Source organism: Camelus ferus, chromosome 10 (assembly GCF_009834535.1).
Source record: "Camelus ferus isolate YT-003-E chromosome 10, BCGSAC_Cfer_1.0, whole genome shotgun sequence".
NCBI classification, from domain to species: domain Eukaryota; kingdom Metazoa; phylum Chordata; class Mammalia; order Artiodactyla; family Camelidae; genus Camelus; species Camelus ferus.
The window spans coordinates 7466947-7491857 of record NC_045705.1 but is presented as its reverse complement, the minus strand read 5'-3'; the positions used below and the strand labels follow the sequence as shown (position 1 = coordinate 7491857).

The window sequence follows — 24911 nt, the reverse complement described above, 5'->3', positions numbered from 1 at the left end:
GAGTTTTAGAGTCGTAAGGTCACGTCAACCCAGAAGAATACTTTTTTTACATTAAAAAATAGTGGTTTTCCCTCCTTTAAAATGTTCCATTGAATCTTTTACAGCAGTAAAATACAGATTTAGATATGGTTGTACAAAAGTCCATAAGCTAACTAGTCAATGGCAGAATAGGTGGGATTTTTTTTTTTCTTTAGCCTTTAGGAAAATGCCAACCCACACTTCAGCCTTTCACACAATTGGGCGGTTAAGCGTTTGGTTTGCCAAACACAATTTGATATTTTATTTATTGAAAGCAAGAGAAACGGTAACACAACTTTAAATTTTGTGCCTGTGTATGGTTGGGTGAGAGACTTCATACTATTACTTCCTTAAAATCTACTCTTATCTACTTTTATTATCAAAGTTTTTTGTTTTTGTGTTTTGTTGGCTAAAGTCTCGTAAGCTAGAATTCAGCTGAGCCAAACTCCTGCATATCTGTTCTCTATTTTGGGGCTGGAGGAACACTGGGTAAACAGGATGTCCAGAGCCTCTTCTTAAAGCACCACTAGCAGGCACTGTTAGAGCATTTTCATTCAAGTTTGTTCTCCTTGGGCGAAAAGGGAACAGCGGCTTACATCAGCTGAGGATCAGTGAACACAATCTCATAGCAACAGACACCAAAACAGTCCCTCATTACAAGCCTTGTCCAACAATCAAGTCTTTAACGAGAACAAAGGTTGACAGTGATTAATCATTAAGCAGTTCCTTGTTCCTTGATGCACGTGTTCTCAGCGGCCTCCTGCAGAGGCAGTCTGGCATATTTCCTGTCTCTGTGCTCCACTGTGCCCTGTCTGAAGGGATGCCCAGGCAGCCCTCTCCCTTAGTTTAATTTCAAATGCCACAAACATCTACAGAGTTTCTATGTGCACATGTCTTGACTTTCATTCTGAGCCTGGCAGACTCTGAATGGATATAGGGAGTGAGAACATAATAAGCTGTTAACTCCACATCTGCTTACTAGATTACGTTCAAAGATGGTATGAGAAATTGATTAAACACCGTTTTCTAGACTAAACTTTTGAAATCTGTTTGTTCCCTTAGGCAACACAGTGATAAGCTGATATAATTTAGTGGTGCATTGAACATAAGATAACTTTGCTCCTGTGTCTACATAAAAATAGCTTCCATGCTGATCAGCACCATGCTTTAAAAAGCAATAAAAATATTTTCAGAAATCCTCTTTCAAATAATTCTGTTTCACAAGGCAGTGGAGGTGTAACATTAACTAACATCATTACCACATTTTTCAATGTTCCTCTTTGTCATGTTTTTTAATTGCTTGACGAGGTCCTATGTAACTATTTTAGCTGGTCGTGCAATGGTGTATGTATTCATCTTAAGAGACTGACTTGGAGGTTTTATTTTTTTCTCTTTCAACATGTAAATATCACTCCTGATAACCAGTTGCCTGTGAACTAGGAGGTCAGGGGAAGAAGGGAGAGGAGCCATGAGGCGGCTCCCAGGAGGCCGGGGCAAGGGTTAATGAAAAGAGCAACAGCAAAACTACCACGGGAAGTCAGTGATAAGAACGAATATATTGTTTTTCCAATAATAAACGTCACATCTAACGAAAAACAAAATGAGGTAGTCTTAGGGATTCTTTGTACCTATTGACTCCTCTTTTCAGAATTAAGTAATGACCAGTCTCCAGTAGTTCAAGTAGAAGATTTTAACCAGTATGTCTACAAGATAGAAACAAACAAGAAACCCTACTCAAGTATGAAATTCGGTCAGAAAATATAAAACACGAATTCTCCTGGAGTATTCAACATTTTAGCATACAGCTGTGATTTCTTTAAGCTGAGTTATAGTCACTAAGGGAAGGAAAATGACCATGCCATTCTATAAACAAAAAGACCACCTTGTAATTGGTAATTAAGCTCTCCACCCAGCTGTATGTGACAGGGATGACGTAATGGTCGTTGACTCATGGTAAGATCAAAGCAGCCTGTTAGGAAACCCCATTCAGAAAATGAACATCTTTTAACTGGAGCCTCCTGGGATCAACATTTAAAACTAACAACAGTGAACTCTGAACTGTGAAGGAAACAATGATGAACTGTAGGAGGAACGTTTTCAGGGTCTGAGATGGTCTCACAGACCATATTCTTACAAACCAACCAATCTGATTATTTTAACTCAGTCCAACTGGTGTTATCTGCTCTAACTGGTTCTATGCATCTCTGTAGCCAGGGCACATTGACCTCACTGTACACAAATTACCTTTAAAACACAACATTTGGCTTGAACTGGTCTGCTTCTCTCCCATCTTTTCCCAAGTAGAAGCTAAGCTTGTAACATTTGGGGGCTTGTGTCAAGGTTTTAGGGCAAAGACCTGAGTCAATTATAAGGTAAGGGACTGTAAAACTAAGTGAGACGGCATGGAACACTAGAGCAATTTATAGATCATGAGTAATGCAAATTTCAAGGAAATTCCAATGTATGTTTATTTGAGTTATTACCATAAATAACAACACAGCTCTCGTGCGTTGGTAACTAACTATGCATCAGTCACTATGCTGGGCACTTCACGCACTATCCTGCTTCTTAACTGTAACGAGCTTCTGTAATAGGCACCAGCAGCATCCCCATTTTACAGATGAGAGAATGGCATTTAGAGATGTCAAATAATTCATCCAGATAGTAAGTGATGGAGCCAAAGTTTTAACGCAGGCAGCCTGACTCCAGAGCCCTGCTATAGTATCAGGATTAGAAATAATACAAATCTAACGCGGCCAGAGTCTCTTTAATAAAGCAGTGGTAAATACGTCGTGTTTTCACCCAATATGAAAACATAAGCCAATGGCATCTAGTGCAACAAATCAACAACTTGAAGATACAGGGCCTGCATTTGGTGGAGGAATAATACGGCACTAAGTCACTTCATTTTTCTGAACTCTTGTTTCCTCCTCTGTAAAAGAAGTATGATGCTTAACTCCCAGTGTAGCATATGAGATAATATATGTACAGAGCCTTTTGTACACACTACTCCAGTTGGCTAAAATGAAAGCATAAAGCTGCTGACATGTTTTCTGTTGAGTCAATTCACTCCAATAAATGCAGAAGAGCAAAGAATAATAAAATGAAAGTAGTAAGACAGCTAATCCGTGGAGGCATATTAACTATGACTCACGTATGTCAAAGTGTGTAGAGGATTCTGTATACCACGGGGAAGACATACGCCAAAGTTCATTTTCTGCAGATAGGATGGCATAGTTGTTGAGAAGATAGACTTTGCACTTAGACAGACCTGAGTTTAAATCCTGGGCACGTTCCTCAAGTGTTACGATCTCTATTTTTCTCGGTAGTGAAATGGAGATCATGAGTGAAGAAATCGCAGGAGATAATGCACATGAAGTGTTTGATACCAACCAGGCTCAGTTCGTATTGGTGACTCTTAGAATCGTTATTTAACTTCTCATGGTAGAAGAAAGACTGTACTTTTAGGAGAGGTGTACACCCGAGATTATGTATTTGTGGCTTCCAGAGCCTTAACAAAGGAGGTTAAGGAGGGCAGTCCCTGGGAAATACACATCAGAATGGCACTTGGGCCTGCCTTTAAGTTCATCATCAGGTTGTTTCTGAAGTTCCTTTGCTCATATCTGAATCTTTACCCAAACCGACTGGCCTCAGCGATCAGCTCTCACTGGTACTTTGGGTTGGATCTCTATGTCGGTGCAGACAGACTTAGTCTCAAGCAATGAAAGTTGTAGTTCAACTTATTCCCTGAGTCTGGAACTGCTCTCTGACTAGTCATGAGAACAGACACTGCCTCCTTGTATTTGGTGGTGGTTGGGGGCTGGTTCATGAGGGGAGAGAGCAGAGGGCAAGAAAGTGAAGGAGAAGGCAAAGGCTAGAATTCAAAAACTAGAGATCAAAGAGTCATTCTGACCATCCTACTCCTGCCAGTGGCCGGAAGCTCGTGGTGATCAGTTTGTCAAATTACCACCTGCACCAGATTTCAAGACCCTTAATAGACCTGGCGCCCCTCCTGCATGCCCTCTGACACCTTTCTCCTGCTGATGTTTTGAAACTGCCCCCTCCCCAAGCCTGAAGGGCGCACGTACCACCCTGTCTGGCAGAGATATTCAGACTCTAGGAAGAGCACTAACTGTGGGCATGTCCGAAGCTAACTATGGTAGTGTCTCACAAGGGCTAAATAGTGGAGTCCTTTCATCCATTCAGATACAAAGACCCCACAATGCTCTTCGAGGCTGTATTTGCATGGAATTACGGGCTTTCGGAACACAAAGAAAAGGATCCATACATTATACACTGTTAGCATCCTGAAAAAGAAGGAAAAACTAAACTTTTGATTTAGAATACTTTCAGATTATAAGACAGGAAGAACAGAGAAAAGAATTCTATGGAAAAATTTGTTTATATAGCTTAAAAAGGGGGAGAAAGAACCAGTCAAATGTTTCCAGTTGTCCTTTCTTGTGATATATGAGAACTATATACAATTTATAATTTCTGAAAATAATTCCTAAACTGTAGTAATCTAAAAAATAATTTAGGATGAAATACATAAGGAGTTACCAGTAATAATAATAACAAGAGCCAACATGTGTTGAGGGCTTGCTAAGTACGAGGCATATTACTGAACAATTTAAAGACATATCCTGTCTAATCTCCATGATAGTCTTTTGAAGGATATTTTACTATTACCCCCATTTCACAGATGAGAAAAAAGAGGATTTTAGAGGAGTTAACTAAGTTGTACAATATCCCTCAGCAAAGGGTGAACTCAAATCCAGTTTGAATGGATAGGTGTGTCTTCATTGATGGAACACCTGATTTCCAAAAAACTACCCATAAATGAAATCTTAAAAACTGACCCACACGCTAAGATGATGAAAAGGGATTTCCCCTCCCTCCCTTCTTCCTTCCTTCCACTCAAAAAAACATATTCCGAGTTCCTACTATGCCCTGGGGTTGCAGCAGGAAATGAAACAGTCCTGGCCCTCATGAAGCAGACATTTTAGTGCAGGAAGACAGGTAATAAACATGTGAACATACAATACATCACAATGGCGACTGGTGCTATAAAGAAAGAGAAAGCATAGGGTGTGCTGGAGGAGTGAGCTGGAGAGGGTGGGGTGATCAGAGGAGATTTCAGGGTTAAGTTGACTTTCGGCTTGAAGGCAGTGAAGGCGTGGCTGGAGGAATTCCAAGTCCTGAAATTCCTAAAGTCTTGAGGTGGGAGCATGTTTAGTAAGTCTGATGTCTGCTAGTAGAACAATGTGGCTGGTGCAGAAAAAGAGGGAAAAGTGATGGTGGTAGTGGAGGGGCAGGGTCGTACTGTAGCGCCTTGTATGTAATTGGCAGAATTTTAACTTTTCCTTTGAGTAGTATGGAAAGACATTAGAGGATTGTGAGTAGAGGGGTGCCATGATCTGATTTATGTTTTAAAGACCACTGTCAGCTATGTGAATAGTTCGTATGGGAAAGGAAAACCAGTAAGGGTGACTATAGGAATAATTTAGGGGAGAGATAATGTTTTGGACCACAGTGGTGCCAGTGGGAAGTGGCCAGACTCCAGACAGACGCAAAGGCAGAGCCAGCAGAGTTAACCAACGGACTAGAGGCGGGCCGAGAGAGAAAGAAAGGTGTCAAGGACAACTATAAGATTTTTGACTTGAGTTATCATTTTCTGAGACTGTGAGATAAACAGTTCTGCTTTGTTTTTGGACTTGAGGGGAGTGGGGGAGGGTTGGAAATAAAGACTTTAACTTGGGATGTGTTAAGGTTGAGATGTTTAACATAGCCAAGTGTAACTGTCAGATAGGCAACTTGATATATGAGTCTGATGTTCAGGAGAGAGATCCAGGCTGACAAATATAAATTTGGGAGTTGTCAGCATAGAGAAGACACTTAAAGCCATGAATTTGGATGTTATCACCTAGGAAGTGAGTGCAGACGAAGAAAAAGATGAGGTTCAAAGACTAACCTCTTGGTACCCCACGCTTAGACGTCTGGTAGATGAAGGAACCAGCAAAAGAGACTGGGAATCATGAAAGAGCGGCGTCCTGAAAGCCAAGCAAAGAAAGTGTGCCAAGGGAAGACAGTCGTCAATGGATTCGATGTCACTGGTAAGTCGACCAAGATGAGAGTTGAGAACTGACCATTGGAATGGACAACTGTATATCGCTGATGGCTTCGACAAGAGTTATTTCATTGGAAGTCTAGAGACTAGAGACAAAAACCTGACTGGAATCAGTTCAAGACAGAATCAGAAGAGACATGAGAATCAGGGTTTTTGGAGAACTTTTTCAAGGATTGGTAATGAAAAGGAGGGCAGAAAAATGGAGAGAGAGCAGGAAGGAATGTGGGGGGCTTTGTTTGTTTAGGTTTATATGTTTATGAAAGTAATTTGAAGGGAAAATGTCAAATGCCTTAGTCATGTCAACTCTTGCCTTATTCCATCTACTTCATAATATATGTAGTTTGTATATTGGTTTTGCTTATGTAGCGAATAATATTACTAATATGTATTATTAGCCAGTGACAGTTTTAGTTCTCCTGATCACAGCAATCATTTTAAATATAATATTTATAGGGCTTGGTTCCTAATACCTTTGTAAGGTGAAGCTCTTAGTTTCAGCTTGAGGTCTTCTGGGTGGAAATGCTTGCTGGATGTGCTCCAAAAATCACAGACAAGTTTTTGAATAAAGTACACATTATGGGAAAAAGTTATGGAAAGAATTAGCCATTCAGTCAGTTCAGATATAACTCCTGGCACATCAAATTTTATTTGGGCTAAGGTAACTCAGCTTTCTGAGTCCTACAAAAATACACTTAAATTGCCCATTACAGCCACATCAGCAGCGAAAGGCTCACAACAACAACAGTGATAATCATGGAGATGTAGAACCAGATACCTGGCAGTGAGCAGAGGGTTGACAAGCTACTGGAAACAGCACAGCTGGGGGAATAGATCAGGTTCAGAAGACCCTATATTGGAAGGATATGACTGTCCATGGCAGTCCATTTTGGGTGAAACTCGTTCAAATAAAAAACTGTAGTTTATAAACTTCCCACCATATTCATGACTTAAAAGTACAGACTTCGGTTGTCCCTCTGAATCTCCTAGTTCTGGAGTTCCTGCTATTCAGTTGTTAAGTGCCATTTAATGAGGCTATGGAGAGCTTTCGCTCAAAAAGGTCCATGCTCTACATGGCCAATGTTGGAGAGGCAAGTCAGTGAAGGGTAGTGCTCATGGATGGAACAGTTTTGCACGTGCAGATTTAGCAGGGAAAAGGAAGAGCAACTGGGAAAGGGCCTCCTGAATCCTTACCCCCTTCTAACCCTCAGCTAAGGCCCACACAATTCCCAAGATCCTCTCTAGGCAGAAGAGAATAAAGACAAAAGATACCTTCAAACTCCCTTTCCCTGCGGTCTGTGTCTTCCCTGCTGTTTCAGCAGATGCTCATTTTTTCCTTTTTTTAACAACTTTTTTTTTGGGGGGGGGGTGTAATTAAGTTTATTTATTTATTTTTAGAGGAGGCACTGGGGATTGAACCCAGGACCTCCTGCATGCTAAGCATGCGCTCTACCACTTGAGCTATCCCCTCCCCCTTTCAATTTTTCTTAAGCAATTCTCTTCTGCACAGGAGTCTGCACCCAATGCTTGCTTCTGAAGTCTAGTCCATACTTGGCTTCCCCATTGGGACCACATGCCTCCAATTTACAAAGTCCCCTTCTGATATCAAAAATTGTCGATCCCACGGTCAATTCCTCTTGTTCTCAGCAGGGTCAGTACTTTTCAAACTTTAACGTCCCATGAATCACTTTGGGATCTGGTGGAAAGGCAGTCTTATTTAGCAGATCTTGGCTGGGAGAGGGGTGTGGGGGGATGCTGGAGTCCTGAGTTCCTGCATCTCTAACAAGCTCCCATGGGATTCTGATGGCGCTGGTCCACAGACCACAGCGTGAGAGTGGTGGGTGACTGAAGCTCCATGGCTGAGCTACTGTGAACTAAGGTGGTAGTGGTTTATTGTGTGCCTGCTTCCAGGTCATGCTTGGAGTTCCAAGGGTATATTTTAGGCATTAACCAGAAAAGCAAATGAAATAGGTACTTTTGGTCTCCGTGGCTGAGTTTAAGGGAGAAAATTTTTGTCAGAATGAGAGAGAGAGAGAGGTTGAAAAGGTTCCTCCTTTTCAAACTGAATTACCTTCAAGTCACCAGCATTCTAGAGCTAAGTCTAGATAGTGGGTAAAACCAGAAGCTCTCCTCTAGGGAGCCTGTTCTCCATAGGGTAGGAACAACCATGCCTTATGGAAAGAGGGATACACGGGGTAGACTCTGGTGCTAGGGGTTATTGACTGACTCTCATTTCCTTTTGTGGTGTGTGTGTACATGCACGTGTGTGTGTGTCAATGAACAGTAGTATGTAAATGTGGAGGCTCTCCCTAAACTCACCCCCCGCCCCAGCCTGGATCTCACGTGGGTTTCCATGGAATCCTGGGATTCCCCTTAGTGAAGCTCTTGTCACACTGTGTGGTTTTGCTCTCTTCCCTATCAGACAGGGGGCTCTTAGAGGGAAAAAAAATGTATCTTGTCCCCACTGATCTACCGCCATCAACATGGCTGCACACATATTCATTAAACAAATGGCAAAGTCCACGCTTTCAGATTTCCCTCACTGATGCCTTATTTTCCCAAGTAAGGTTGAAGATAATAAACTATCGCGAGTCTAATACATCAATGCCTTGTTGTGGGCTGCTCCCCGAATGTCTGGTGCTCTCTGACTGCTGCGGCTGGACTGTACTTCCTGGTCTCCTTACGGGCGGCTGGGGACTGTGTGGTTAGCTCTGGTCAATGAGCTGTGAGCTGCAGGGACGTGTCCCTCCCTGGCAAAGGATTTATTTGCCAACGTAAGACCTTGAGGACTCTCTCTTTTCTCTCTGGCTCAGCCAGAGTGCTGGCTGTTCCACTGTCCTGAGTCCCCAGATAGCCATGATGCACAGATTCCCCTGCCGCCATGGTGGACACGTGGTATAAGAAATAAAACTATGTTTTAGCCACTGAGATTTTGACATTATTTGTTATTGCAGCAGAACCTTGCCTGTTGTGATTAATATGGGTTACAAGGGTCATGCCCCAAACTGAGGGGTGCTAGATCCTGCCTGTTCCCTGGCCCAGCACCCATCTTCCCTTTGAAGCTGGGTTTTGGGTGTGGCCCTGAACCAAGTCTCTAGTTTTGAGCGTGTTGTTATTGTTTTTTTTTTTTTTTTTTTTTTTAATTTAGTGGAAGTACTGGGGATTGACCCCAGGACCTCGCACATGCTAAGCACATGCTCTACCACTGAGCTACCCTCATCCCCCTCTTCAAGTCTCTAGATTTGAAAACAAGACTTTGCCTTTGTTCCTGAGACCCAGGTCTCACCCGAAGCTGGTTCTGGTTGGAGGATCCCTGCCACATGTCTGTGACTAAGCTCTGGTCTTGGCAGCCCAGACTCTCTCGGGCGATAGGCACTGTCTTGCTTTTGCCATCCTGGGCCTTGTGACTGGGCTTCTGATCACCTGCTCCCGCTCCCCGTGTCTGTTTGCTTGGATTTCCATCGCTCCTCCCAGTTTCTCCACCCATACGGTCCATCCGTGGGTCAGGGCACCCTGAAGACACTGTGCTGAATTTCATTTTGCTGAGGAAATAACTATGTTCCCACCAGTTATCTGTTGCTGTGTTCTGTCTGCCACAGTGGTCTCCATGGCCAGCCCCTGTCTTGAATCTGTCCCCAGACCCCAAGGCCCGCCTGGTTATAATCAGGGAATTCTGTCCCAGTTTCCTGCCTTTCTCACTCTGCCCCGAATCACCACAGTGAAATGGGCCACGTGTATTTGTGTCCAGAGACATAACAGATGGGATCTTGGGGATTAAGGCAGCAAACAGAGAGCAGAGGGCTTTTAGAAGGATTAGTCTTTCGCCTGGTGGGGAGGGTAGAGAGGGACGCCGGGGAGCCGATGTGAAAAGGGTCACTTGGCCCCATGAGCATATGGGACCGTCGCTGGATTTGGTCCACTCTCACTGTCCCCGTCTGTCTGTGAAAGAAAGAGCACTAGACTTAGAGCCCAAAACATAGGTCCGAGTGCCAGCTGTGCCACCTACTAGCTGTGGGGCCTCACACAGGTAAGCTAGCCCCTCTGAGCCTATTTGCTCAAGTGTACAATAGGGCTCAGTAACAGATCCCTAATGTGGTCCCTAATCATGAAGCAGACAGGGGTCTCGTAAGGATTACGCAACAGACTGTTTGTAGAAACACTCAGCCTGCTGTAAAGAAGCTTATTAATGTTAGGTGGTATTATGACATCAAGGACGGGACAGACAAGCAGATGGACCAGTCCAGGAGGCATCAGGCTGAATCTTAAAAATAAATGATGATGGGGGGGGAGGGTATAGCTCAAGCGGTAGAGCACATGCTTAGCATGCACAAGGTCCTGGGTTCAATCCCCAGTACCACCTCTAAAAGTAAATAAACCTAGTTACTCCCCCCCAAGATAAAAAATAATCACATAACACAATAATAAATAAATAAAATATTTTAAAAAATGATGATGGCATCTTTATATTTGAATAGAACCAGGCAATTGCCACATTATAGGAAAGGGATGATGCTAAAGATATTGTGTCCAAAGAAGGCAAGGAATGCAGGGGCTCCCCGGGGCTGGGGGTGTGCAGAGCTGGATCAAGATTCAGCTAGGAAGAGAGTTTAGGATCAGGAAGTCCCAGAGAACGGGGCAGAAGAGGATGAAGCATCTCTGAGGAGGGCAGGCCAGAGTGAACTGCCCCTGGCAGGACACTGAACTAATTATGCTACTGGTTGGAAGCCCTGACCCTCATCAAGCGGGGAAGTTCAGCCACATTGTTCCTTCTACCTGACCTGCAGTTGAGACAGATGTACAAGGGGATAAGCTCCAGGTGGCACTGTTGCCACAGGATGGAGTCCCTGTTTGCATGTTCTGTTTGCTGGGCAGCTTTGAGGGCTCTGGGGGCCCTCCTTCCTCTCTCATGAATTCCTGGTGCACCCACTCACTGAGCCCAGCCTGGTCTCCTCGCCTTTCCAGCACAGTTCCCACACATGGGGAAGCTTCGCCGGCTGCCCAGTAGCCAGGCATCAGCAGTTGGCAAGGCTCCCCAGCATGGGGCCTGGACCACCCAGCTAGTCAGAGGACTGATGTGGAATGTGGGATCGTGTTCTAGAGCGCGGCAGGACCACACTGCTACATGGGATGTCCCATCTGTGGGAGCGGGATCTTTGGGGCCACCGGGGAAAGGCAGACAGACTCCCTGAGTTCTCACGACGACAGGCCTTGGAAACATGAGGGCTGGCCATTCACTGCCAGAACTTTCCACCTGGTAGGTTTTTCCTTACAAGCTGTTCACAACTCCAAAAATTTCAGGCTTAGAGCAAACAGAACCTGCCAGGCAGAGGGTAGGGAAGCACAGGGAGAAAGTAGGGAAGAGGTGGAAAGAGTCAAATATTAAGATGAGATGCTTTAACAAGAGGGAGTGAACCGGAGGCAGTTTTGCTGACTAAGGCTGGACTCACCTTTACAATGGATAAGCCTCCTGCAGTAAAGTGACTGGTTAATTAAATTGCAAACACTCTCAGTTATCTAGGGTTGGAAAATCAAGACCTGGGATGATCATAAAAATGGAAAACCCAGTATCAAAGGCACAAAGCAGCGGAAGCAAAGTCTAGGGATAAGCGGGTTAAGGGAGATTGCCCCAGTATTTTAGAGAAGCAAGACAGTGCGAGGAAGATCTGTTTCTTAATAGACGAGAGTTCTTCTTCAGGGAAAAAATTTTAGATTGACAGTGAAAGAGTTGTAATGGTAGAGAAGGTCATTTCTGCGAAGTGCCAGGGCCTTGAAGTCAGATGGATTCAGAGCCCCAGCTCTGACTTCGCGACTGTGTGATCTTGTACAAGATGCTTAACTTCTCTGAGCCTCAGTTTTCCCTCTAGATGAACTGGAAGTCTTCCTAATGCCAAATCCCAGGGATAGCACAAGGCTTAAAACAGATCGTGTGTCCGAAAGCTCTCTGTAAGCCATAAAGTTCAAGCAAACGTTAGATACTATGATCGCAGAATTCCTTTACTTTCTTCCACTGTATCTCTTACAGCTTCTAGGTGTGGAGATAATGTCCACGTGGCTAAGAGCCAACTGCTTGCTGAGTAGTTTGGTGGCAGGAAGGGCTAAGAGGAAGAGTTAGAAGACCTCTGACTCCCTCCTGACTACAGAGTGGATTTCCAACCGTTTGGGAGGGCAGCACCATCTCCCCAGCCTGTTAAGGGTGATTTTTGGCCACTCTTCCGCATGCACCTTACGGAATGTCCTTGAGTCATGCTCTGAATTGTGTTGGTATTTTCATGACTGTGGCTCTGAACGCATTACTCTGGAGACCTGGGATGCCCTTCCTCTGCTTCCCCCTCTGCTCGCCTCTTTCTCAGCCCTCAGCACCCAGCTCAGATGCCACCTTGGGAAACCCTCGCCTAAGGCAAACTGGTCACATCCTCTCAGTGTTTCCACTGCACTCTGTGCAGGGCTCTGTTCCAGCCTCTGATAACAACCACCATAAAAACAAAGAACAAACCAACCCCCACTAATGTTTATCAGGGGCTTACAATGTTCCAGACACCATGAGATACAGTGGACATAATCTCATTGAGTTTTTAACACATCTTTTGTAAGGTAATGTTGTTGTTATCTTCATTCTATAGATGAGAGAACTGAGGCTCAGAGAGGCTGAGTAACTGTCCCCAGTTAGACTGGAAGCAAGTAATTAACCTGCTTCAAACTTCCGATGCAGGCCTCACTCCTAGACTTGTGCTCTTAACCCCCATCTGGTCCTGAAACATTATGCTTTGTTCATTTACTAGTCTCCTCATCTCCCATTAGACCAAACATATCTAAAGGAAAGGAATCACACTGTAGCCAGAGGTGTACGTGCAGACCCTCAATAAATGTTTGCTGATAACAGAAACAGACTCAGAGATACAGAAAACAAACCTGTGGTTACCAAAGAGGAGAGGGAAGGGACAAGGAGTCTGGAATTAACAGATACAAACTACTACATACAAAATAGAGAAGCAACAAGGATTTACTACTGTACAGCACAAGGAATTAAACCCATGATCTTGTAATTACCTATAATGCAGTGTAATCTGCAAAAATACTGAGTCACTTTGCTGTACACCTGAAACTAACACAACATTGTAAATCACCTGAAACTAACACAATATTGTACATCAACCATACTTCAGTATAAAAAAATAAATGTCTGCTGAATGAAAAAATGAGTGGGTTCTCATTTTGAGTAAAAGCAGGTGGGCTCATGAAACAACCCTACAGTGTTGATATCTCTGTCTACTGAAGTCAGCTGTACCACCCCAGAAAGACAAGAGTTACATCTGGCTTGGCTCCTTGGCCGCCACTTTATCTGTCCGTCATCCTCTTAGCAACACCACTAAAAGCATCAGCTTCTCATGAGGTGAGATGAGCCCAGCCCTCCCTTCGGTGCGGAGTGATTCGTACAGTCAGCATCACACAAACACGGCAGGAGGCTGCACGTCCTCCTTCGTTCTTCATGTAACCTCACCCACGGAGGTTCATTTTAACAGTGATCAGAAGTGCTCCTTTTGCCGTCTGTGTGCTCAGCACAACCGGCTCAGGTGGAACCAGATATATGAGGGTACCTTTATATTCATACCCAGCAGAGGGAGAGGAGAGAAGGGCTGGTGTGGGCACACAACAGGTGCAACATGAGGCTCAGCTAAGATGGTCCCGGGGCGGCCACGGGCGAAAGGTATCACATACCGTGCATTTGTTTAGCATCCTGGCTAACAAATAAATAAATAAGTAAAACACCCCATCAAGTCTCCACTCCCTCCCTCACTCACACCCATCCCAGTTCCTGGCACATAGCAGGCACTTAATAAATGCTTCTTGAATGAATGAAGAAATGAATGGACAGCAATGCAGGACATTTCCCCTCCTACCTGTAGCAAGGACGGGAAGCTGGGAGTCTAGACTCAGAACGTAGGCAAACCTCACATTTTCTCATTCATTCACTCATCCAGCCAATTTTGATGGAGTGCTATCACGGCTGGCAGTGTGCCAACACTTCACATACATCAATCTCTAATACTCAAAACAGGCCTCAGAGGGATGTGCCCCTGTTCTCCCAGTCCTGCAGATGAGGAGGTGGGGTCTCGGGAGTAAGTTCTCAAGGATACCTAGCACGTGGGTAAGCCAGGGCTTCAGCTTAGGACTCCGACTCCAGAGCCCCCTGGAACTCTCTCCCTGTGCTGGCCTCTTACCTTAGGAACTCAAAATTGAGCAGAGGGATAAGCTGGAGAACAAAGACAGTGTGAAGAGAGCTCTGGCAAGAGAATGCAGTGTGGGACGGAGGAGGGGCATCCACCTCAGACCCGAGGAGGGAGGATCCAGAAGGAACCCTTCTGAAGGACACAATATGCTGGGTCTTGGAGGAGGGCTGGGAGTTCGTCAGGTGAAAAAGGCAGAAACACAGAGGTAAGGGGAGCATAGTACAGTCTCATTCAGTCTCCATTTTGTTTGACCAGACTCATATGTAAACAAGGCACTGGTAATGTCTAGCTGTCTGCGTCTCCATACAGTATTTGACCAAATGTAGGGGTAACCATCCTTAGATTGAGGACATATGTTGAGATAAGAATTAGATACTTTCCTCTGAATCATAGGAGTTTTAAAATAAATCATTTTTTAAAATGGAAGTAGAGTTGATTCACAATGTTGTGTTAGTTTCTGGTGCAAAGCATAGTGATTCACTTTTTTATATATATGTATATATACCTATATTCTTTTTCACATTTTTTCATTATAGGTTATTACAACCTATTAAATATAGGTTGTAAATATAGGTTCCCTGTGCTATACAGTAGGACCTTTTTTTTTAATATACTCTGTATATAGTAGTTTGTATCTGCTAATCCCAAACTCCCAATTTTTCCCCTCCACCCTTTCCCCTTTGATAATTGTAAGTTTGTTTCTATGTCTGAGAGTCTCTTCACTTTGTATGATAATCTCTAGGTCCACCCATGTTGCTGCAAACTGGCATTATTTCATTCTTTTTCATGGCTGAGTAGTATTCCATCACACACACACACACACACACACACACACACACACACACACACACACCCTTCTTTATCCCATCATCTGTCGATGGACACAAAATAAATAATTGTTACTCTTAATCTGCTCCCTCCAAACATTTATGTTCCACTTGCCAAAACATTTCTGCACATGCTCTTCTTTCTGCCTGAAAGACTCCTCCTCCTTCTCTTATAAACATTTTACCAATTGTCCCCTGCTAATTCCTAGTCATCCTTCAAGGATCATTTTAAACACCACTTCCCCTGGGAGGCCTTCCCAACCCCAAGATTAGGTCAGGTCCCCTGACAGTGTCCCCTAAATCTCTCCCATCATGCCTCTCATCATGCTTTGTTTCCCTGTTGACTTAAACATCCATCACCTCCTATAAACCTTAAACTCCCTGAGAGCCTGTGAATGTCTTGTTTACTCCTATGTTCTTAGTGGTCAACAAAGTGGTACACAATAGGCACTCAATAAATTTGTAGAATGAATAAATGAGTGAGCATCTATTTGATATGTTTTTCCTTATAGAAAAGACAGTTAAAAATCAGCAAAGTTTGATACCTAGGAAATAGAGTCAGAAAGTATAAAGAACGAAAGAAAGAATCTGTGTTCTAGGAGAAAGGCAGAGTAAACATGACACCTGAATAGACCTGACAGAGCTGCCGCATCCTTTGTTGTGCCCCTGCCAGCACTTCCCTAAACACATAATAATTTGCCAGATCATACCAACAGCAGCACCCAATTTTCATATATTCCCAACACATGGGCCATTTTGTTAAAAAAGGAAGGTTATAGAAATGCTGTTCATCACATTCAGGGCGGCGCTGCTCTTTGCCAGATTTATGGCATCGGAATCGCACAGAAAGGAAATCCTCCAAGGCAGAGGTATACTCTCTCCAGGCCCCACTTACTATATTCTAAACATTTTGAACTGAATTTTACATTTTTAAGTGGATCAATTTTTCATTTCAGTCCACAGGTCCCTGCCTGGTTCTGAAATGTGCAGCATCTGCTGGGGAAGTGAAGAGTGAAACAATTAAAAAAAAAAAAAAAGATCAAGTAATGAAAGAAAAAAAATTCTTTCTTGAAGGATTGTGGATTTTCAATTTGTTCCACATGAGACTATGTCAGGAAATTACCTTTTAACTGATGCTCATCTTGTTTGTGCAGTACTGTTCCCCTGAGAGGAGTGGACTGTGATCTGAGAGATTTTCACAACGTAAAAATTCTCCCAGTCTGTCTTCCCAGGACAATATCCAGGTTTCTAGTGGTTTGTCATCTCAGAGGGACTCTTCACCTATGTGGGAGACCACATTTTTTCCAGTTTCTAAAATGAGTCATAATTAAGGCAAACCTAGTCTTTCCTATGAGCAAGCTTTAAGAGGAATATCTAGATAATGTAGTTTTCCAATTATTGAACATTGGTCAAGAAAAGTAACTAGGAAAACTCTTAGAAATGGGCCAGGTTAGCATATGTTCCCCGATCTGCTCTCCCATCTTCTCCTCTGACCTTGTCTGTCTGTGGCCTGGAAAGCCCCACCATTAGTCACCTGCTGGCTCAAAGCTCTCACTTTCTATGTTCAGTCGACAGTTTAGAAGTTTGGTGAATGAAAGTTTTCAGGGGCTGGAAGAAGGACTTAGAGGTCACATCCAGAGACGCCATCCCATGTCAAGTGGAACATTTATTTTTATTTATTTTGTATGTTGGCAGATCACAAAATGTCATGTTTGGAAAAACTGTTCAGCTGCTAACTTTTTTTTCTTTTACAGACTCACTCTAAAATTGATACAGAAGGGTCCAAGTTCAAAGATAACTACTATATTTCTGAAAAAAGAAAGATAAGCTGGGAGAATTACTGTACTTGGTATGTGATGGCTTTTGTAATTTAAATACTGTGAACTGGCTTTGGAGGAAATGAAAAGATTAACAGAATAGAATAGAAAGTCTACAAATAGACTCACAAATACAAGGAAAATTGTCATATGAGAGTAAGGACATTATAAATCCATGAGAAAAGAGCAGAATTATCTAATAGGTATTTCTGTGACAACTGTCCACCCAAATGGCAAACACAACCAACATCTCGACATCTATGGGAAATTGCAATTAAAAGCAAAACTAAAACAATTTCTTTCCTGCACCATATCTCAGAGTCCTTGATAGGCTCAGGCGAACTGTTAGATTTCCAGAACAGAGGATCCTGTAACGTGTGTAATAACCAAACAGCTCTGAGAGTTTTTCTCAGAATACAGCTTGGGAAAATGCAGGATAAAAGATTCAGTGGATACAAGGATTGTGTTTTATGCATTGTGTGCGTGCCCACAGTGCATGGCATAGTTTAGATACAGGTAAAGTGTTTCCAGTTGCTTGATTTTTGTGTGATATTTCTTAGCTCTTTGCATGTCAATGGACCAAGACGGGAACATGCTATCTCTCTACTTGTAAGCGAGTCCACAGTCTTAACATTTCCTCAGGTTGAGAATGACTGGGATCAAGTCCTAGCTACAGTATGAACTACCTAGAACACTTGAACACAGAGGTCAGGAAAGCAAAATGGTGAAGCCCCTTTGGAAAACAGTTTGGCAGATTCTTAAAAACATACTCTTATCTGACCCAGCAATCCCACTCCTCTCCTGGGTATTGACCCAAGAGAACATAAAAATTTATGTGTCTGCCCAAAACCAAACTGGAAACAAGCAAAACGTCCCTTAACTGGCGAGTGGATAAACAAATTGTGAGGCAGCCATACGATGCAGTACTACTTAGCACCAAAAAGGAATGAATCATTGACACGTACAACTATGTGGGTGAACCTCAGACGCTCAGTGCTGAGTAAAAGAAGCCAAATGCCCAAGGTTCCACACTGTCCGGTTTCATTTATACAACATTCTAGACAATAAGGCCATAAGGTTAGAAAACAGACCAGTGGTTGCCAGGAATGAAGATAGGGGAAAGAGTTAATTACAAGGGAACACAGGGGAATTTTAGGGTGATCAAATATTCTATTAATAGTCTGTGGTTCTAGTTAAATGGTTATGCATTTGTTAAAACCTTGGAAACTACGCACAAAAAGGTGTGAACTTTCATAGTATGTAAATTATAACTTAACTTTTAAGTGAGGGGAAGCCCCCTTCAAAATTATCTACAAGTTTATTTTACTTCTAAAGTCAGAAAAATAATCTATGTTGTTTTAAAGCTTTTTTTTTTTTTAAAAAATGGCAAGGAATATACCAGTGCAAGCTCCCAAGATGGTTGCTTTTCATAATTCATTCCAGTTCCTTTCCCTGATACTTCTCACCTGTACCTTGTATGCAAGCTGGTTTCCAAACCATCACCTGCCCTGGGGACAATTACATCCACTACCACCTCTACAACACCTCCCATTATACTCCCTCATATTGTAGTTCTTTCCCCACATCTTGTTTTCTCTAGAGTGTAAGTTCTGGGCAATAAAGAACTATGCCTTAGAATGATGATCTCCAGGTCCATCCATGTTGCTGCAAATGGTATTATTTCATAATTTTTTTTATAGCTGAGTAGTATTCCATTGTATAAATATACAAAACAGAAACAGACTCACAGACATAGAAAACAAGCTTATGGTTACCAGCAGGGGAAGTGGGTGGGAAGGGATAAATTGGGAGTTTGAGATTTGCAGATATTAACTAATACATAAAAAATAAATAAACAACAAGTTCATACTGTACAGCTCAGGGAATTATATTCAATATCTTTAGTAACCCATGGTGAAAAAGAATATGAAAACGAATATATGTATGTTCATGTATGACTGAAACATTATGCTGTACACCAGAAATTGACACGTTGTAAACTGACTGAGTAGACTTCTATAAAAATATATATATACAAAAAAAAGAACTATGCCTTACTTGTACCCACCCCACTGCCTATTAAAATCCCTGGCAGGAGTGCTATAAAAATGTTTAATAAATAAATTAATCCTTATTTAAGTAATGGCTGCAAATCTATGAGTCCTTTAAAGACTAGTGAGCTCCTTGACGACAGGGCTTGTGCATACATAGTCTTGAACAGGGCTCAGTACACTGTAAATGCTTGAGAAGTGCTTTTTATTAATACTGAATGGAAAGGACTCCCGGTGATTATGATCCTGATTATGCTTTTGTTAAGATGCTACAAGTGGAGAACCCAGTTGTTGGGGGCAGAGCTGGGCTCTGGTGGAAGAACTCACTGAAGAGAAGGGTGTACCTTGGGCCACTTCTTGGAAAACCTGGGGGCAGAGGGCAAACACAGCCCTCCAGGTTGCATTGCTAGGTTTCATCTCCTGTCAGGAACTCTCTTCAGAGAACTCTTGGAAGGGAGATACTCGATTTGCATCCAGTTGGAGTGACTACGGGGGGATGGGTTGAAACACGGCACGTTCCCAGTTGTTTCTTAGGCTCGAAACTGTTCCCAGAAGCAAAGATGATGAAGGCTTCATTTGTTAAGTATGAAAATAAAAACAGCTTAAAAAGGGGTTTAAGGCAAATCTTTTCTTCCCTTTGTACTCTTATTTCCCCATACTGTTGGCCAATCCCTGAATTTTAATCTCTTTTGGGAAAGAGCAGGGTTCCTTATAACTACTTTTTTCTTAAACTAGACTAAGTAGCAGCATGGAATCTGTTTGATTTGATGCATTTTATAAGGTTTTAATTATTATAATTACAGTTAAACAGGTCAACATTCCAAACACCCTCGTCCTTTAGGTGACCTATGGGGAATAGGTCTCATAGGATGTATAATAACATCATGAACACTTGTAAAGCCAGAGTTTTATCCTCTTTGTATCTGATGACTAACACACGGGATCCAGGAAGCACAGATTCTGACCTCCATCTCCTTGTTCTTTTGTTGCTTCTAAAACAGCATAGCCAGCCAGCTAGGGCAGTTGGTCAAATACTTTGATATTATGTGTGTGTGTGTGTTTGTGGGTCGTTTCTTCCGGCTTAAAATGTTGATAAAAACGTTTGTTATTTATTAAACCATTTAGTTAAAAGTGATTCTGTCAGCTTACTATAAATCTTGCTATTTAATTAAAAAAAAAAAAGCTTTGTGGTAATAGAAAACAAGAGAAGTCCTGAAACATCTCAAGTTCTACTTGGATTTCCTTATCCCAAAATTATTTTTGATACTTTATGGCATCTTCATCATAGTTTATAGGCATGATGAGAAATTTTAAAGACATAGTCTAAGAAAAAAATAGGTGCTATTCCTCAGCACTGGCCTCAGACCGTCCATCGTGAATTTGAGGTCAGATGTTTGTCTCTTTAGCATGTCAGGGCATCAGAGTCTTTGCTTTGATCATGTACGGCCAGTTAGTTTTGCCCTGGACCCCAATCTTTCTAACCACATGGCTTTCAATATATGCCCTGGGTCACAAAGGGGACCCAGGAGTGTCTGAGAGTTTCAGCGGAAAAGTTTAAAAAGATTCCTCTGTTTTTTCGAATGACCTGAGCCCTCCTCACAGCCAAAGGGTCTGGAATTGAGAACCGATTCATATCATTACTGTGTATGGAGAGGTACCACACAGAAAGCCACCCAGGGGAAGGGACGCTGGGATTTAACTATTAAAGAAGGAAAGAGAGTTTGCGTAACCACCACAAAGGAAAAATATTGGAATCTCAGAATTGTGTGCGAGCCTGTCAGGAGGCAGTCAAGATAAGAGGGAAACAGATCAAGGAAAGGTAGACTTACTGTCACCGGTGGAAGGCGTGTGAAAAAGAAACAGAACTAGACCGGAAGGAAGCTATTAGAAGCCAAATATAAGTGATTCTGATTTTAAAATTTGAAACAGAATAGCTAAAGAAAGTAGCATGCGTTTCAGGCATACCCTTTATTCTCTAGTAGCACATTTTCTTGGAACCGTCTGCTCTGCCTAGGTCAGTCAAATCGCTGGTTTTTTAAGAGTGTGGATTCTACAGGAGACAGGCAGGCTGAGTCTGTCAGTTGCTGGCTCCTGGACCTGTGAGGTCATACAGCGTGAGAACGGGCATTAAGGAAACTCAGAGCTTTGCAGGCTGAGGTCATTGGGCAAAAGAAACTAAGATCCTTGTAGAGGGAAGAAAGAAGAGAGGCAACGAAATCTCAGAGAGAAATGGCTGCTATGACTTTCTCGTCTTCTTGAATCTCAGTATCTTCCCAGCATCAGGTTCTCTTAAGATTCCATTGCATCTATCTGGAAAATCTTTTATTCAAAAGAGGTTGAGGATTTGAGATTTTCAGATATTAACTACTGAATATAAAATAGATAAACAACAAGTTTCTTCTGTACAGCACAGGGAACTATATTCAATGTCGTGTAGTAACCTATAATGAAAAAGAATATGAAAAGGAATATATGTGTGTATATGTATGACTGAAATATTATGCTGTACACCAGAAATTGACACAACATTGTAAACTGACTAGACTATGATTTTTTTAAGAAAGGAAGAAATGTAATACAGTATATTAGGACTGAATAAGGTATAATAAAGTTTCTCCATTCTTAAAAAAAAAAAAAAAGAAAAGAGAAGTTGAGGAGATGCCTGTTTCTTGAAATCAAACACTGTCTCACACACACAGAGATGAGAGGGAGACATATAAACTCGGAATCAGACGATCTGGGTTCTAGTCCTGGCTCCAACCACGTGACCTTGGGGCAGTTACATCACCTCCCTGGTCTGTGGGTTTGGCATCTTTGAAGTAAGGGCTATAATACATACTTCTCAGTGTGACTACAGAGATTAAACACAAGAAGGGTCTAAAGTGTGTGCCTGGCATACAGTGGACCTTTAAAAGACGGAATATGGGAAAAAAATAATGAGTGGGTATAGTTACTGTTTTTTCACTTTACCACACTATGATACCTAAGCAAATGGAATTTTGAGGAATACACAGCTACTTCTTTAAGGCAGGGTACATGCATTTCTATTGCAAAGTAGGCAGGTGACCAACAATAAAAAAATCCCTCATCTAATGAGTGACTTAAGCCCACTAGAAAGATATCAAACGTAGTCTGGCAACCATGAAAAGCTGGGTTTAAGATAATCGTGTCTGCAGCCTCGGGCCATCAAAACAAGCTGGCGAGCCGGAGGTTTTAAGTGGGGCCAGAAGAGCCCTCTCGCTTCCCTCTGGAGAACTTTATTTCCTCTCACAACTAGGAGTGATTTTTCACTCATTCGTCTTAAGCGTTTTTAGTGCTGGTCTGGGCAGGAAGCTGGTGGTAAAGAACACACAATAAGCATCTGATTCACAGCCCCTGGGACTGACTGGTCACCACCACAGCCGTAGTGAGAGGTAAGGGAGAGGCAGGTACAGAAGATAAGATGTCAGGTGCACAGCTCAGGATGGTAAATGGGCGTACACTGTGATCTTGGGTTTACCATTAGCTCTTTCTTGTAACACTAAATGATGCTGACCAGGTTGACAGTTAGGGAGGTTAGATCTCCAGTTTTGAAAGCCAATCCTGGGATGTAATTTCCAGTATCGATCTAATTTCCAAAATATTGAAAGCCAATATTTTGTCACAATCGAAAATGGAAAGTAACCATAAGAAAATTGTACGAAAAAAAAGAATTTGTGATTGAAACACAAAAGATTTTAAAATATGCTGAATCACCAAACGATTTCAAGTGGGAGATTTGTCAAAAGAACTCTGGAGTCAAGAAGCTGATATATAAAACCCTGAAACCTGCTCACCCCCCATGATTTGTACTGCCCTAAATTCTCTAGGAATAACAGGCCATTTCTGACATCCAGGTGGGCTGCTGTCTAGTTCATCAAGGTCGAACACCTTCCACGGTATTTACAAACACCGGAGGGTTTTCTCCCTCGAGCCTCCACTCCCAGATTCCAGGTGTGTAATCCTAGACATGAAGCCCCATTTTAGATAAGTGAAAGTGGAGCAGATAATTTTGAACTTGATCCATCTTGGAAACTGGATCCAAGTCTGAGAACACTGCCCAGGTTGTTCCTGCAAGCACTTGTGAGCCAGGGCGCACTCCTGCCTCCCGGCCAGATGCATCCTGGGATGTTCTGCCCACAAGCCAAACGTTAGCTTGTTTTTCTTCCCAGCAACTAATGCCTCAGAAAAACCTCTGGCTTTGCAGTTTCCCTGCTGCCTTTAAATCTGTAATGCTACCCACCACACCCACCATAAAATAAGAATAAACGCTCTTTTCTCCTGTTAACATTTACCAGTGGCTGTGAGATCTTTGGCTAAATGCATCCAAAAGTCCAGGTGTTTTCTTTTGCTCTCTCTTTCTCTCTCAGACACACATGCCGGCATTCTGAGACGGACACACTCAGGCCCAGCTGTAAGACAGCCACAACTTTATTTGATAGCTGCTTGCAAATTGAGCCTTGTTTCTGAAGCATGGATCTGCCGCTGGCTGGTGACCATGGAAAACCCATAAATACTTAAGGACGTCTGCAATCAGGAAGCAAAGAAACAAAGATTGATACTGGAACTTCTGAGTTTTGAGGCTGTCACCAAGGGCAGGCCAGTTCACAGAGGACATGCAAAGGGGGAGAGACCAAAAGTACACAGATGGTCAGAAGCGGCAGTGCTCTGGCCGTTTTCTTTCAGGGGGAGCTGTAGTCAAAGGCAGTTCATCCACAGAGCCTGGATGCACCAGGACTTTCTCTCTGGCCATTCTGAGCCGTGTTGCTATTTTCTTGACTGCTGTTTGTTTATTTCAAGGCTTACAAAACTGTCCCTGGATATTTTAACTCCCAATCCTGACAGCAACCAAATATCCCAAGAGACAGCTTAGAAGGTCACTAGATATAGATTAAAATCAGGCAGGGTGGGGCTGTGATAATATGCATTATATTAACACAGAAAAGAGAACATTGAAAATCTACGTCCTTCTTGGGGGCAGGGGATAGCTCAGTGGCTAGAGTACATACTTAGCATCCACGAGGTCCTGGGTTTAATCCTCCACTTAAAACATAAATAAATAAACCTAATTATCCCCCAAAATAAAAAAAAAACAATTTTTAAACTATGTTCTTCTATCATAATTCGAATAACATTGCAACATTCTGGTGTTCGTATTTTATTTGTAAAGCTTTGAAGCAGAGCCAGGTAAACATTAGGAATTTAATGAGTAAGTAGCTAGTATAAAAATGAAGGAAGCTGAGACAACACAGTCCAAACTGAATTCTATGGCATTCGAGTGTTTTGTGCGTTATGAATGTGTGTTCCATGAAGAAAACACACATTCAAAAATAATGAGTTCAACAGGTGTTTTGTTTTGTTTTGCCATTCCACTGTGAGCCTTGGCACACCTTGGTACCTGTATTACATTGGTACATCTTATAAACCTTCATTGTTTCTTATTCTAATTTGGCCACAGAACCACGTGTGTGTGGTGTAGTCAGATTTTGCATAATTCAGTTTGGGATATATTCTATTCAGCACATTTTAGAAATACTGATCTAAGTAAAAACGTGAAATGGATTGAAAAATGACTAAACCGTGAATACATTCAATCACTCAGAACTTTGTCCAGCCAAAACAGTGTGCCAGGCACATAAGCCCGATCCCAAGGAATTCTCACGCAAGGCTCATCTAGAAGCTTGCTCTTACTGTGGGGCGTTGGCGTTGCTGGTTCCTGCTCCCGGGGTGCTCTTACAGTTCACATCCTTACATCGTCTGGCTCTCTCCTCCAGGCTGGTTGATATAGAGAAGTCTTCCTCATAACTTACCTAAAATAGCACCTCATC

The 24911-nt window shown here is 42.5% G+C and overlaps 1 protein-coding gene across 2 annotated transcripts in view; it reads right to left on the bottom strand.

Moving 5' to 3' along the window:
- The window catches only part of MAML2 (mastermind like transcriptional coactivator 2), a 342622-nt gene that overhangs the window by 32083 nt on the left and 285628 nt on the right, over positions 1 to 24911 (bottom strand). The gene's annotated exons all lie outside the window — the stretch shown is intronic.